The sequence below is a fragment of the Furipterus horrens genome, unplaced genomic scaffold, assembly GCF_987537825.1.
Source record: "Furipterus horrens unplaced genomic scaffold, mFurHor1.1.pri manual_scaffold_5, whole genome shotgun sequence".
NCBI classification, from domain to species: Eukaryota; Metazoa; Chordata; class Mammalia; order Chiroptera; family Furipteridae; genus Furipterus; species Furipterus horrens.
In genome coordinates this window covers 179,573,161-179,586,976 of record NW_028327175.1, presented here as the reverse complement: position 1 = coordinate 179,586,976, position 13,816 = coordinate 179,573,161, and the positions used below count along the sequence as shown (strand labels likewise).

Genomic DNA, 13,816 nt, shown 5'->3' with positions numbered 1-13,816 from the left:
TTCAGAATGATATTTAAAATACAAATCTGTACCAACCACAGCGATCCCTTTCAAATTTTCCAGTAGTTACCTTTAAAGTCCCTGGCCGGGTATTTCAGTTGGTAAAAGCGTCATACCGATCGATAAGCAAGGTTTCGGGTCAGGACACATACAAGAATCAACCAATGAATGCATAAGTAAGAGGAACAATAAATTGGTTTCTCTCAATCACTTTCTTTCTCCCTTCTCTCTCTAAAATCAAAAAATAAATTTTAAAAAATAAAATAAATAAAAAGAATTATCTAGCACCAAATGTCAATAGTGCTAAGGTTGAGAAGCCTGAGATAAACTGATTTATCCACTAGTACACCAGAGTCTAATCCCTACTCAACAGCAACAGGACACACAGTGTGGAAAGGAGACCTGAGGTAGTTTAGAAAATACACACACACACACTGGCCAAAATTTTATGTCAGGAAGTAGGAAAAAAGAGCATTACAATTTAAGAAAAATAATAAGAATATCTTTTTCTCCAAGAGCTTGCTCCCGTACCTATCATATTTCTTCAAAAACTGCTTCACAGCAGAAACTGTAAGAAGATAATATTATCAAAATTGCCCAGACTAGTAAACATCTCCAGAGAAGTTGGCAAAGCACACAGTGGATGACAAATTTAGTTGCATGTCTCAACAGGACCTAAGAATTCAAACTTACAGTTCCCAGCTTTGCTTAAAAGAAAAGTGGCAAGCATTCAAAGATCACTCAAAACAAAAAAATAAAAATAATAGTGCTGCTTTTCCCAGATGAATAATCAAAAACTAGAGTTAAGAAGAGCAACATTTCTAAAATTCAGAATATTAGTCTGCAGTTCAACAACAACAAAAAAAAATTGCAGACAAAAAAAGAACTTTAGTATATGAATCATCATTAGTATAATTCAGTTAAAGTTAGTGAGTATTGTGCCACACCATGATATGGTCTTTTTTTTCTTGATTACTTTAACAACTTTATCATGTCATGATTATTACCCATGGGAAGCCAGAAGATTAGAAAAGTCATCCAGCACCATCCCTAGTTGAGGCTTAAATAACTTGGACCTGACTCTAAAGATCATTTGCCAATATAACCTTGACCTTTGTCCTCTCAGTGTTAGGAAGCCATACAACACTTAAGGTGGCCTATTTCTATGTTGGACAGGAATAAGTTTTAGATATGCGTCCATATGCTGAATGAAGAGTGCCTCCCTTCCATCTACTGTTGTCCGTTTCACCCTAGATTAGAATCAGGTGAAAAAAACCTAATTATTCTCAATGTATCAGCCCTTAATGCTTCTGTAAAATTATCTTACTCCCTACCCCAAACCATTTTCCTCTCTAGATTGTAAAATGTGCTCTCCTCATGAATTGTGTTATATAGTTAGCTCAATCATTTTTCAGTGGGAGACAAATAAACAGAATGGGAGAACTAGAAGGAATCTTAGAAAGCAACTGATTCAAACCCAACCCCACTTTTATAAATGAGTTACGCTAAGCAGAGAGAGATGAAGCAAGCCTGCTTGCCAGAGGTCATGCAGCTATTCATAAAGTCAGGAGTGAATCTCAGTTTCCTAACTCTGAAGTCTAATATCTTCAAAACTATACCAAGATGTATAAAATACTGTGTTAGTAATAGAACCAACACAATTGTTAAGTTTTATGATAAAAGAGAAAAATATTTTCAGTTTTAACAAATAAAAACAAACAAACAAACTCATTTTGTTAACCAAGACTTTGACTGGAATGTCATACCTAAAGGAGGCATGCCTGGGCTCTGGTTGTTACCAAAAAGCCCTGAGGAACTGGAATTGACTTTCGAAGGTAATAAAAGCCCGTAAGAAAAAAGGTCTGGTACCTGGGTTGGTTGTGCAGTTTATGGCAATCTTTGCAGGGAAGGAACAAAGGTTGCTTTCCTGAAAGATGGCTAGAAGAAACCTTAAGGCACAATGGGAAACCTGAAGGACTTGGAAAAGACAGGTGTTTATAGGAAAGGCTGAACGGCAGGTATGTGGCTCAGCTCCTGTGCCCTGAGGGGCAGACTGAAAGTCATCCCAAAGGTTCCTTGTGTAAGTTTCAGCAAAGCAGACTTAAAGATCATATGCGATCATTTGCTGCTCTTGTTGTGTTTATGCGAATGAACAAGATAAATTAAAACTGGACTTAATGCAGTCCCTTTAATGACGAGGGTAATCTTAAGGAGAAAAATCACAATTCAAGGAAAATCACAATGCTCAGTGGTAGACTATAAACTAGTGCAGCTGTCTTTAAAATTTATTTTCATTTAAAGTTTGCTTTCATTTGAAAGTTAAACTAGGTCTGTGACATCATCAAAGATGCTTAATTTACAGGCAAAAGGAATCTCAAATGCCTCGCAACTGGATGTCTTCCCAATAAAACAGTCTCAAAGATTTAGAGACTGGTTTGTGGGTTATGTTGGGTTATGGTTTTAATGATGCCTTTTAACCCTGTTGCCAAATCTGTTCCCCCAGAATACAACAAGGATGCCAACTTGTTAAACTGAGCATGCCATTGCCCAGGGACAGCCAACTGACCTGAAGTCTGCAAGATCCTTCCCCATGTGGGAAGGCCACGCTCCCCTCCACAATCCCACTCTTATTAGGGATTTCTGGACCCAAGGGTAGGTAGGACAACGGCCATATCCAGCTTGAAGCAGCCAGAGGAGCACAAGACCTTTGCCCATTGTCCTTTATAAGATTATAAAGTGTCTTAAGTCTGAGAGGGGGGAATTGTTACAGAGTGGGAGGTCCCCCCCAAAAAATAAATAATTGAAAAGACAAAGATAAAAGAATAAAAATAAAAAATTGTGCCTACAAAAAATCTCACATGCTCACAGCCACCCTATGAAGTAGTTAGTGTAATTGTTAACATCCCCACTGTATGAATGTAGAAACCCTGGCCAAGAGTCATATAGTAAGTGCTAAAGCTGGCTCCAAAGCCCATATCCTTAATCACTATGCCACCTTTGTAAGTACTAGAACATTCCTAAGTACTATCACAACTGAATTAACAAACTTAAGACTTCCAGGAATTCCTCAAAATTTTATTGCTTTGATAGAATCTAATATAAAAGTTAGCCTTCCTGAGAATATACTTAATTTTTTTTAAGAAATCAAGATAAATCTAAAGGTTCATAGCATGTAATCTCCTGGAATAAAATGAAAGGTCATTTTAACTTAAAAATCAGGTTATAGTATTAAAGTATCATCTTCCACATCAACTACCCTGTAGAAATTCACCTAAAAGCAACCTAATCCTTCTGGGAGTAACACAAAAGGAATTCATTTATGGCATACATCTTCTTGAAAAATCTTAGCCTGTAGAGGCTTCTGCTATTCTCTGTAAAGAGTTGCAGAGGTTTGCTAAATATGTAAGTATGTAGGGGCTTCAAATGTTCTTTGTAAGAAGTAGCAAGGACTTGCTAAAAAGTCTTTGAAAAAGAAATATAGAAAAAAGTGTTATAGCAATTGGTAATTTACAAGCTAAAAGGACCTCAGCCTCTATCATCTTCCATTTGCTTGTGTCCGGTTTATAACATCTGTGAAAGTTATACTTTACAGAATATCTAGACCTTTGAAAATAAATTGCTTCATAGAGAATTCGTCCCTGGCTGGAGAGCTATGCTGCCTCCGAAGATAGCCTTACAGCCTTGCAAATTTCTGTTCCTGTACTGTCAAGACATTCCTGCAGTCCTACCCAGCCTCTTCTTCCTAAGGCTGTTTCCCACCAAAGAAGAAACAAAGGGGCATTACCAGTATATAAGCCCCTGCTTAAACATCCCAGCAGCTCGGATCATGTTAAAGACCAGCTCAGGGTCTGCCCGATGGCCAGCAAATAAAATCCTTTGCTTACTTTATACACCGCTTCAGAGTGTTCAGTCTCGCCTATGTAGCCGTAACAAGCCAAGCAGTTTCACACTGTCAATCATTTCCCAAAGGCTCTTTCACATAAGATTGATTGTGTGTCATAAACAAAATAAGCATGAAGCAAATAAAATATTCCATCTGCCTAATTCATACAAGTGTTATAAAACAAGAATAATAAAGTACAAATTCCAAGATGACTGTAGACTATGTCGAAGCTATACACACCTGCTCCCAGTGCCAAACTGCATTTATAGCTAAATTATAGAGCAGTCACCCTGAATAGTCAACTGAAGACTGACAAATTATAACCAAGGATTTACAGAAGAAACCACACAGAGACTGGTAAGAAGGGCAGAGATGTGGAAAGGGCTGGATCCTGCACCCACGTGTGGTGGCTGCAAAACTCCCTCCCTCTAGGGGTGTGGGGTCTCAACCCCACGCAGGAATCCCCAACCCAGAAATTCCCAACCCAGAGCAACAGAAACAAGAAGTGGAGCCCCCATAGCATCTGGTGGTGAATATTAGTGGGAATTCAGTCCCCATGGGAGAGAAGGGAGCTTACTAGAGACCCAAATACCACCTTCCCAAGATCAAGTACCAGCCTGGGGAGTGCACTATCTGGTCCTCCAACTAGTAGTGACATAGGGGTGTCCTACAAAGGTGTGTGCTGGTTGCACCCAGCAGAGACATCTGGGGCACTCTTTCTGGAGAACCTCTTGGTGGAGACTCAGTTAACTATGTAGCTTCATTCTTCTCCACCTTAAGTGCACAGCCAGCACCCTATCCCCAACCTGTTGAATCACTTGATCTGCCCTTTCATTACCTGTGGCCCTACCCTGCTGAATTTAGTCCAGAATGAAGATCCAAGTACTGCGCAGAGCTGAGACTTGTGGAGCACATCTCCTGGGAAGGCTTTTGACCAGGAATCAGATGGGCTGGTGCTGGGTTGTGTGGCTACATCATCCCTCTGAGCTCAGCTCATGCTATTCCTCCAACTAGAGACTTATTTGACCTAAGTTTCTGGCAGTGGGTGGGCCTCACCCTGCTGAGTTCAGTCCCACGGAGGGGTGGGGAGGATCTGAGAGCTACTCAGAGCTGGGACCTTGGTGCATACCTCCTTTGGAGGCTTTTACCCTGGAAAAGGAAGAAATGCCCTCCCCACTCTGACAGGATTACCACCACCACCCCCAAAAGGAGATTGTTTAGATCTGCCCTTCCAAGCCCTGGTGCTCCCACCTGCTGAGCTCAGCAACATAGGGGGCAGAGAGACAGAGTGCTGCTTTGAGCTGGGATATTCACATTCTGAGTGTCTCTCCTTTGGAGGCTATCGTCTAGGACCAAAGCAAGTGCTTGGCCCCCTCATGCAGCTCTACCAGCACCACTCTCAATAAGGAACTTTTGGATATGTTCTCCAAGAGTCCCAGTGAGTGACTCCACTCTGCTAAGCTTGCTCCAGAAGAGAGAGGATGGCCGGCCACACGCAACCTGAACCTGCGGCACCTCCTCCTGAGGGGACTCTAGCAGACACTGAGTGGTTTGACTCTAGAGTGGGGGCAACTTTTCCTTCATTGAGTGCTTCACCTCATGGCCCCCACGCAGGAGACGAACCAGCCCCATCCTCCTGACCCCGGCTGCCAAAACCTACACAGCTCATAACCTGTGGAAGGGTCTGTAGGTCTCAGCCAGTCAGGACCCACTGTCTGAAGAAAGACTTTGGAGTAAGACCAGGCAACAACAGGAGGAAGCAGAGTAGCTGACAGGTGAAGGCGGACCTCAGGAAGCCTCAGACCTTTTATAGTTCTGCCCCAAGCTCTTGGGTGGATGAAGCGAACACTTGTACATAGCTTGACCCCTGACACACATACCAAGACCCAGTAGACGCAGCCACAAACAGCTACTAGCATGGTAGTTCCACAGACAGGTAGCCTAAGGATGATTATAATCAACCTGTACCAGAACCTCACCCAAGTGGACCCAAAACTAACACAACCAATGGTGAGCTTCAGAACACAGCAGAACTTCATCCAACTGGTCATATAAACATTACACCCAAAGGGGGATTCCGACAGGCACCAGACCCTACTGAGAACAACTCTACTTCAGAGGGAAGCCCCTGCACAGTGACTCATAGATGGTGATCCAAAGGTTTATTCTTATAGTCAGTCAAACTTAAAGGTTAACTCTACCCACAAAAGGGCCAACAGCATTAAAGACTCAGCTATAGCAGGAGGATACACATTTCCCACAAATTACGTTCCTGGAGCACTGAGCTCCAGTAATCAGGAAGATTGTGCCCCTGAGCCCAACAAGACACCTATGTCTGGCCAAGATGGAGGCACAGATAGACAAACTGTGTCTCCTTCCACAACAAAAAAGGAATACAACTACCTCAAAACTAGAAACAGCCAGAAGTTCCAGAAAATCGAGTTGCATGGAATTCCAACTAACAAAGATTTAAAGAAGAAATACTCATCCAGATAGGTAGGAGGGGCAGAGCCAGGGTGCAGAGAACACGGTGTGAGGGCAGCAGCAGACCAGCAGAAAGTGCAGTCACACATCTTAAAAAGGTGGGAGGGACACCTGGGGTGTGCTCCCAGAACCAGACCAGACCACGCAGCTCACGGTCCCAGCACCAGGGAAGATAAAGCCTCATTGCTTCTGACTATGCAAACCAGTGGGGGTTGGGGTAGAGGAATAAACTGCCAGTCTCTCAGCAGAGTCCGCTTGTTTAAAGGGTCCCGATGGTCCTAAAATGTCCACAGGCCCGCCCACTCTGGGAACCACAGTCAGGGCAAGAGCTAGAGAGGCACCAGTCCCATACAGGAAGTGGAAGAAGTGCCTGGAAAAGGGACAAGTGCTGAGCAAGCAGCACTGTTCCCTCTCAGATCCCTCCCCCACATACAGCACCACAATGTGGTGAAATGGGTCGCTCTGTACCAACGAATACTTAAGGCTCCACCCCTTACAATGTAACAGGTATGACAGCTCTACCTCAGATACAGAGGCAAACAAACACAGAAGCCTCCCAAGATGAGGAGACAGAGAAGTATGATCCAAAAGAGGGAATGAATCAAGGTTCCAGTAGGAGAACTAAGCAACGAGGAGATAGCCAACCTAACAGATGTAGAGTTCAAAACACTGGTGATAAAGATGCTCACAGGCTTGACAGATATACTTAAGTATGGCAAATGCATAAGGGAAGAAGTGAAGTCTATGTTAAATGAAATGAAGAAAAAGCCACACAGAACCAATGGTGAAGGGAAGGAAACTGGGGTTCCAATCAATGGTTTGGAACATAAGGAAGAAAAAAAGTCAACCAGTACAGAATGAGGAAACAAGAATTGAAAAAAATGAGGAGAGGCTTAGGAACTTCTGGGACAACTTTAAACATGCCCACATCCGAATAATAGGGGTGCCAAAAGGAGAAGAAGAAGAGCAAGACATCGAAAGCTTATTTGAAAAAATAATGAAGAAAAAATTTCCAAATATGGCAAAGGAAATAGACGTACACGTCCAGGAAACACAGAGAGTCCCAAACAAGCTAGACTCAAAGAGAACCACACCAAGACACATCAGAATTAAAATGCCAAAAGTTAAAGATAAAGAGAGAATCTTAAAAGCAGCAAGAGAAAAGCAGAGAATTACCTACAAAGGGGTGCCTGTAAGATTATCAGCTGATTTCTCAAAATAAACTTTGCAGGCAAGAAGGGACTGGTAAGCAGTATTCAATGTGATGAAAAGCAAGGACCTACAACCAAAATTACTCTATCCAGCAAAGCTATCATTTAGAAGGGCAGATAAAGTGCTTCCCAGACAAGGTAAAGCTAAAGAGTTCATCATAACCAAAGCCATTATTATATGAAATGTTAAAGGGACTTACTTAATAAAAAGATCAACACTATGAACATTAAAATGACAATAAACTCACAACTACCAACAACTGAATCTAAAAAAATAATAACAAAATCCAACTAAGCAAACAACCAGAACAGGAATAGAATCATATGTATGGGAATCATTGAGCTATCAGCTGGAAGAGTGAAGGGGGAGAAATGGGGAAATGGTACAGGGACTAAGAAGCATAATTAGTCGGTACAAAATAGACAGGGGGAAGTTAAGAATAATATGGAAAAGGGTGAAGTCAAAGAACTTATATGCACAACCCATGGACCATGAACTAAGGGAAGAGGATTGCTGGAGGGAAGAGAGGTACTGGGCGGAGGGGAGCAAAGGGAAAAAAAAAATTGGGACTACTGTAACAACATAATCAATAAAATATACTTAAAAATAAAAAAGACACCTACATCATAAAGCCATTATAACAAGTTGGTGAATCATAGCACATCTACCTAATATACAGACACAAAATGAGGAGACAAAGAAATATACCCTGAATGGAAAAAAAGAAAAAAAAGAGAGAGAGAAACACCCCCCAAAAAGAGAAAAATAATTAAATGAAATGTAAGTAACCAAGATACCAGATGCAGAGGTTAAAACAATTGTTACAAAGATGCTCAAGAACCTTAGGGGAAGAACACATAATCTCAGGAGAACTTAAAAGATAGTAAGGATTAAAAATGAAATAAAAACCATAAAAAAAGAACCAATCAGAAATAAAGAATAAAATATCTGAAATAAGAATGCACTAGAAAAAAATCAGCAGCAGTTTAGATGAAGCAGAGGATCAAACCAGTGATTTAGACAAAAGGATAAACACACCCAAGCAGAGAAAGAAAAAAGAATTTTAAAAAATTAGGAATGCCTAAAAGACCTCTGGAACAACATCAAGTTAACAACATCTGTATCATATGGATTTCAGAGATTAGAGTAAGCAAGAAATCAAGAACCTTTTTGAAGAAATAATGGCTGACAACTTCCCTAACCTATTAAAGGAAAAAGACACAGAAGTATAGGAAGCACAGAGTCTCAAACAAGATGAACCCAAAGAAGACCACCTCTAGACACACCATAATTAAAATGGCAATGGTTAAACAGAGGATCTTAACAGCAGCAAGAGAAAGACAGTTACCTACAAAGTAGCTCCCATAAGGCTGTCAGCTGATTTCTCAACAGGAACACTTCAGGCCAAAGGGAATGGCATGAAATACTAAAAGTGATGAAAAGTAAGAATCTGCAACCAAGACTACTCTCATCCAGCAAGGCTATATTTAAAACTGAAAGCAAAATAAAGAGCTTTCCAGACAAACACACAAAAAAAACCTGAAGAAGTTCATTACTGCCAGACCAGTATTCCAAGAAACGTTAAAGGGCCTGCTTAAAGAATAATTAAAAAAAAAAAAAAAAAAAAAGCAGAACACAGGTAGAAACAATAAAATGGTAATAAATAAGTACCTATCAATAATAACCTTAAATGCAAACTTAAATGTAAACAGATTAAATACTCCAATCACAAGACATAGGGCGGCTGAATGGGTAAGAAAACATGACCCATATATATGCTGTCTACAAGAGACCCACCTCAGAATAAAAGGAAATGGAGTCCAATGTCTATCAGAAAAGGACACAGAAGTTTCAACAGTATGAGTAACATTATATTTTTGAGCTATAATTATGCAAACTACACATTTCTGTATGTGCAATGTATTTCATAATCATTTTTTCAAAGGGCTACACTGACATCTGAAGATCTTTCTAATACAGATACATACTGAAGAAGTTCCATTCCAATATACTTAATGCAGATTATTAGGAGCATCACAGCGAATCAAAAACTACCTGTAAACAAACATTTTCAACTACTTTTAATCCAACCAAGTGTATGCTTTGTAGAACTGAATAATGGATTCCCTGCCCTTTCCTGTTTCTTTTCACCCTTTTTGTAAGCCTGTCTTCCTGACCTCATCTTTACCACTAAGACTTGCATTAAATACCACCATCTCCAGAAAGTTCTGCCATTCTATCTTCCTCTCAATTTTAATTGTATTTCTATCACTTCAAAGTCCTCATCACATTATCCTTGAATTGCACACTATGTAACTCCTCTATAAGCTGAAGAATGACAATACTGATCGCATCAGACTGTCTCACAGAAGGCACTCAGTTTTTTTACTATTGAATGAATGAACGAATGAATTAGAAATTTCAGGCGTTTCTGAGTTAAGAAACTGGATCTTGCCTGGTTTATAAAAAAATACCTACAAAAATTACAAATAAAAATTCATATTCCTTGAAAAATTATTTCAACATTGAGACTCTTTAAAAATACAGTGGAACCTCAGTTCTTGAAGTTAATTCATTGCAGAAACCTGTTCAAGAAGCAATTTGTTTGAAAACTGAATCTCATTTGTCACCTGATAGATGCATGACTGATCACAGAGGTATAGCATGAAAGGATGGTAGATTGTTGAGACCTGAAGTTTTGTTGGACAACTGAGACATTTTTTTCCTTTAACAACTTGGTCAAGAATCATATTGTTCAAGAACTGAGGCTAGACTGTATAGCAAGGGAAAATATAACATTAATTATAAAATTTTAGTGTATATACTGATCATTTTCTATATTCATAGGGGGCCAAATCAAAAGGCATAAGAAGTTCCTCAAAGATTATTTACCATCAAACAGTCTGCTGCTCAAGAAAATGTCTTGAAGGCAATTATGTAACTTTAGAACAAGTAGGGTTATAAAGTATCTTTTACAGAAGAAAATAGTACGTGCCATTTCAAGACTGAAATTTGTTACTTTTAACCATTTGGCAAACTTTTTCTGTTTTCACGTCCAGATATTTAAATTGTTTATTACCAAAAGTATGAATCTAAACATAATGTGATTTTGAGGGGTGGCCCAAGTGAAACAGAGCTATTCCTCAGGAACTAGACATTACTACTGTTAACAAATAAGGGGTCTTAGCCCTGGCTGATGTGGCTTAGTGGATTGAGTGCCGGCCTGTGAATCAAGTGTTGCTGGTTCCCTGTTAACCAAGTGTTGCTGGTTCAATTCCCAGCCAGAGCACATGCCTGGGTTGCCACCAGGTCCCCAGCTTGGCGTGTGTGAAAGGCAACCACACATTGATGTTTCTCTCCCTCTCTTTCTCCCTCCCTTGCCCTTTCTCTGAAAATAAACACAGTCTTAAAAAGGGGGTCTTAACTGGTTGAATCAATTGAATTAATTCACTCCCATCAGTGCACTTATTTCTCTCTGGAGTTAATGTTGCAAAAAATGTTGGAGCTATAACAATTGCCAGATTTAGCAAATAAAAAGACAGGCCCAGTTAAACTTGAATTTCAGATAAATAATGAATTGTCTTAGTAAAGCGTGTCCTATGCAATACTTAGACGAAAAATTTATTAACTGTTTATCTTAAATTCCAACTTAACTGTGTGTCCTGTATTTTACCTGGCAACCCTAATTGAAGCCAAAAAGTAGAGCAGTAATGAATCTAATTTCCTTGCTTTGTGGGAGAAACTGAGAACCTAGGAAGGGAAGGGACTTGTCTAAACCTAAACCAGAGATCAAGAAAGTGAGTTTGAAAAAAAATAAAAATAATAAAAATAAAAAAATAAAAGAAAAGAAAGTGAATTTGCTCTGAAAAGAGAAAACATTTCATGAGGTCACCTTGGGTTCCAGTCATGATCCATTCAACCTCCAATTCTGGCTCACCTCACATAAGGTGGACAAGCTTTAAAAAGGGCATGGCTTTCCTTTTTCAATATCAAATTTCAAGTTTCAGTAAATCTCTTACTAATTCTAGTGCCCATCATTAGATGAGTGGATAAAAAAACAAAAGCTGTGTTACATTTACACAACGGAATACTACATGGCCATAAAAAGAAGAAACTCTCATCTTTTGCAACAGCATGAATGGAACTGGAGAATATTGTGCTAAGTGAAGGACAAAAACCATAGGATCTCTCACTTATTTATGGAATCTAATGAACAAAATAAACTGATGAACAAAATGGAAACAGAGGCATGGATACATATAACAGACATCTAACAGCTGTTGGAGGGAAGGACTGGATGAAAGAAGGTGAAGGGGTTACCCAAAGAATATATATGCATAATGCATAGACAAAGACAACAGAATGCTGATGGTCAGAGAAAATGGGAGGGGGGACGTGAGGGCTGAGTGCAATTGGCAAAAGGCGGAAAAAGTAATAGTGTAAGCAATAAAGTTTAAAAGACACACAAAAAAACTGTGCATTTTTCTTCATATAAAAGAAAATCCTCCTGATATTTTTTTTTGCCTACACACCACCACCTCATATTCTGTTTACATGTTCACTCCATATCTCTGAAAGCCAGTCCTTTCAAAACCCAACATTCTCTTGCTCCAGGGTTTCAAATTTTGGTAGTCACATTATTCCATGACTCTAACCACGTTAGTTCACATACTCATCCACTTTTCATGTTTTTCAGTGAAAATGTCCTAATTAATCCATTCAGTTGGTCTCGGTTAAGTCTTGAAAAGTCTTCCACTTCCATTTTGTGCCTGAGCAACTAAACCAGAAATGAGGCATGAGGTGTCACCATTACAAGCATACGTTTTTCTTCCCTGGGTGGGACTGGGGTGCAAGAAAACTTGGAAAAAGAAGTCTTTACTGGAAATTCTGGTATCTTTTTCCAGCATATATGAGAAATATACTAACTGTCTAACTGCATGACAGATGGTCGAACAAAATCAAAGGAAAAATAATACTTAACGTATGCCATGGATCAATCTTCCAAATCCCATAAAATTAACAAAAACACAAACATTTCCTCAACTCTATAACAATGATTCTCTATCTCTGATCTGAAGCAGATTTCTTTTTATCTTGCTACATATTGAGATTCCAAACGAGATTTTAAAACGAAGGTTCCCTTGTATTAAAAAAAAAAAAAAAAAGCCTGAAAAAACAGTAACATAAACCATTGTGACTTTCTCTAAGTTTTCTATTAAAAACTTCACCCAGATGAACAAGAATCCAAACACTGTCAGATAAAAGATGTAAAACTTAGCAATTAAAAGAAAAATATCTATCTATGCTTCACCTCTGACAGCCTCCAATGCATGCAGGTCTCTCTCGAGATCACACACGTCAGACGTGGAAGATCTTAATCCAGACTTTCATTTTATAGATACTGGAAACTATGGCCAAGGACTAGGGCTGGCCTGCCCAAGGTCTCAGGACCACTCGCGGCTGGACTTGAACGGGGATTCCCACCAGGGCCCTCAGCGCGAGACGGATCCGGTGGCCCCGGGGCAGCCGGGCCCCCAAGACAGCCTCCGACACCGGAGCAGAAGAGCCCATGGACTGGGGTCGCTTCCGCCTTCCGACCGGGTGCGCACCTGGGCCTGGGCCCAGGACAGAGCAGAGCCGCTGCCGCACCCGCCCGGCCCACCTGTCTCGGACCTCACAGCCTACAGCCACACCCCCGGCCCCGGGCTCCGCCTGGCTCGAGTCCCGCAGCAACAGCGGCTGCGTGCGGCGTGAGTCCCGCCGGCCCCAGTTACCTGAGGTGCGCGCCGCGCTCGCGACCAGGCCCTTGGTGCCCGCCTGGGACATGCGGGAACGCAGACACAACAAGGCCGAAGTTCTGAGGCCGTGGACCCGTTTTCACCCCTCCACTGGAGGAAGCCGACTGGGCTATCACGTGACGTTCGCGTCACATGCTCAGAGGGTTGGGCGGAGATGTTGCCAGGCGACTAGAGCGCTCTGGGGGCGAGCGGCGGACGGGTGGAGCGGTTTCTCCGCACTTACCTTTCCGGGTGCAGAGGCAAGAGCTTGAGCACCCTGCTCAACTTGGACAAGGAGAAGGGTCCCACCAGCTGGACTACATCCTTTAGTGACCCTGGGCCTAATTCCATATATCATTAGTGGTTTGGAAGAAGGGAATTTGCCCCAGCAGAATGAGACTGAACTTAGGGAAAAACATGGAAAAAACTTCCTTACCCAAAGCTAGCAAATGAAGGGAGA

General features: G+C 41.0%; 1 protein-coding gene across 4 annotated transcripts in view; it reads right to left on the bottom strand.

Moving 5' to 3' along the window:
• The window catches only part of MARCHF8 (membrane associated ring-CH-type finger 8), a 135,304-nt gene extending 121,827 nt beyond the window's left edge, over positions 1–13,477 (bottom strand). For 3 of the 4 annotated variants that reach the window (XM_090278386.1, XM_090278392.1, XM_090278391.1), the window contains exon 1: positions 13,354–13,477. The gene's annotated coding sequence lies outside the window, so the exon portion shown is untranslated. Of the gene's footprint in view, positions 1–12,890; positions 13,218–13,353 lie in introns of those variants that run through there. The other variant, XM_090278390.1, reaches the window with a different exon arrangement.
• Between the last annotated feature and the right edge of the window lie 339 nt (positions 13,478–13,816).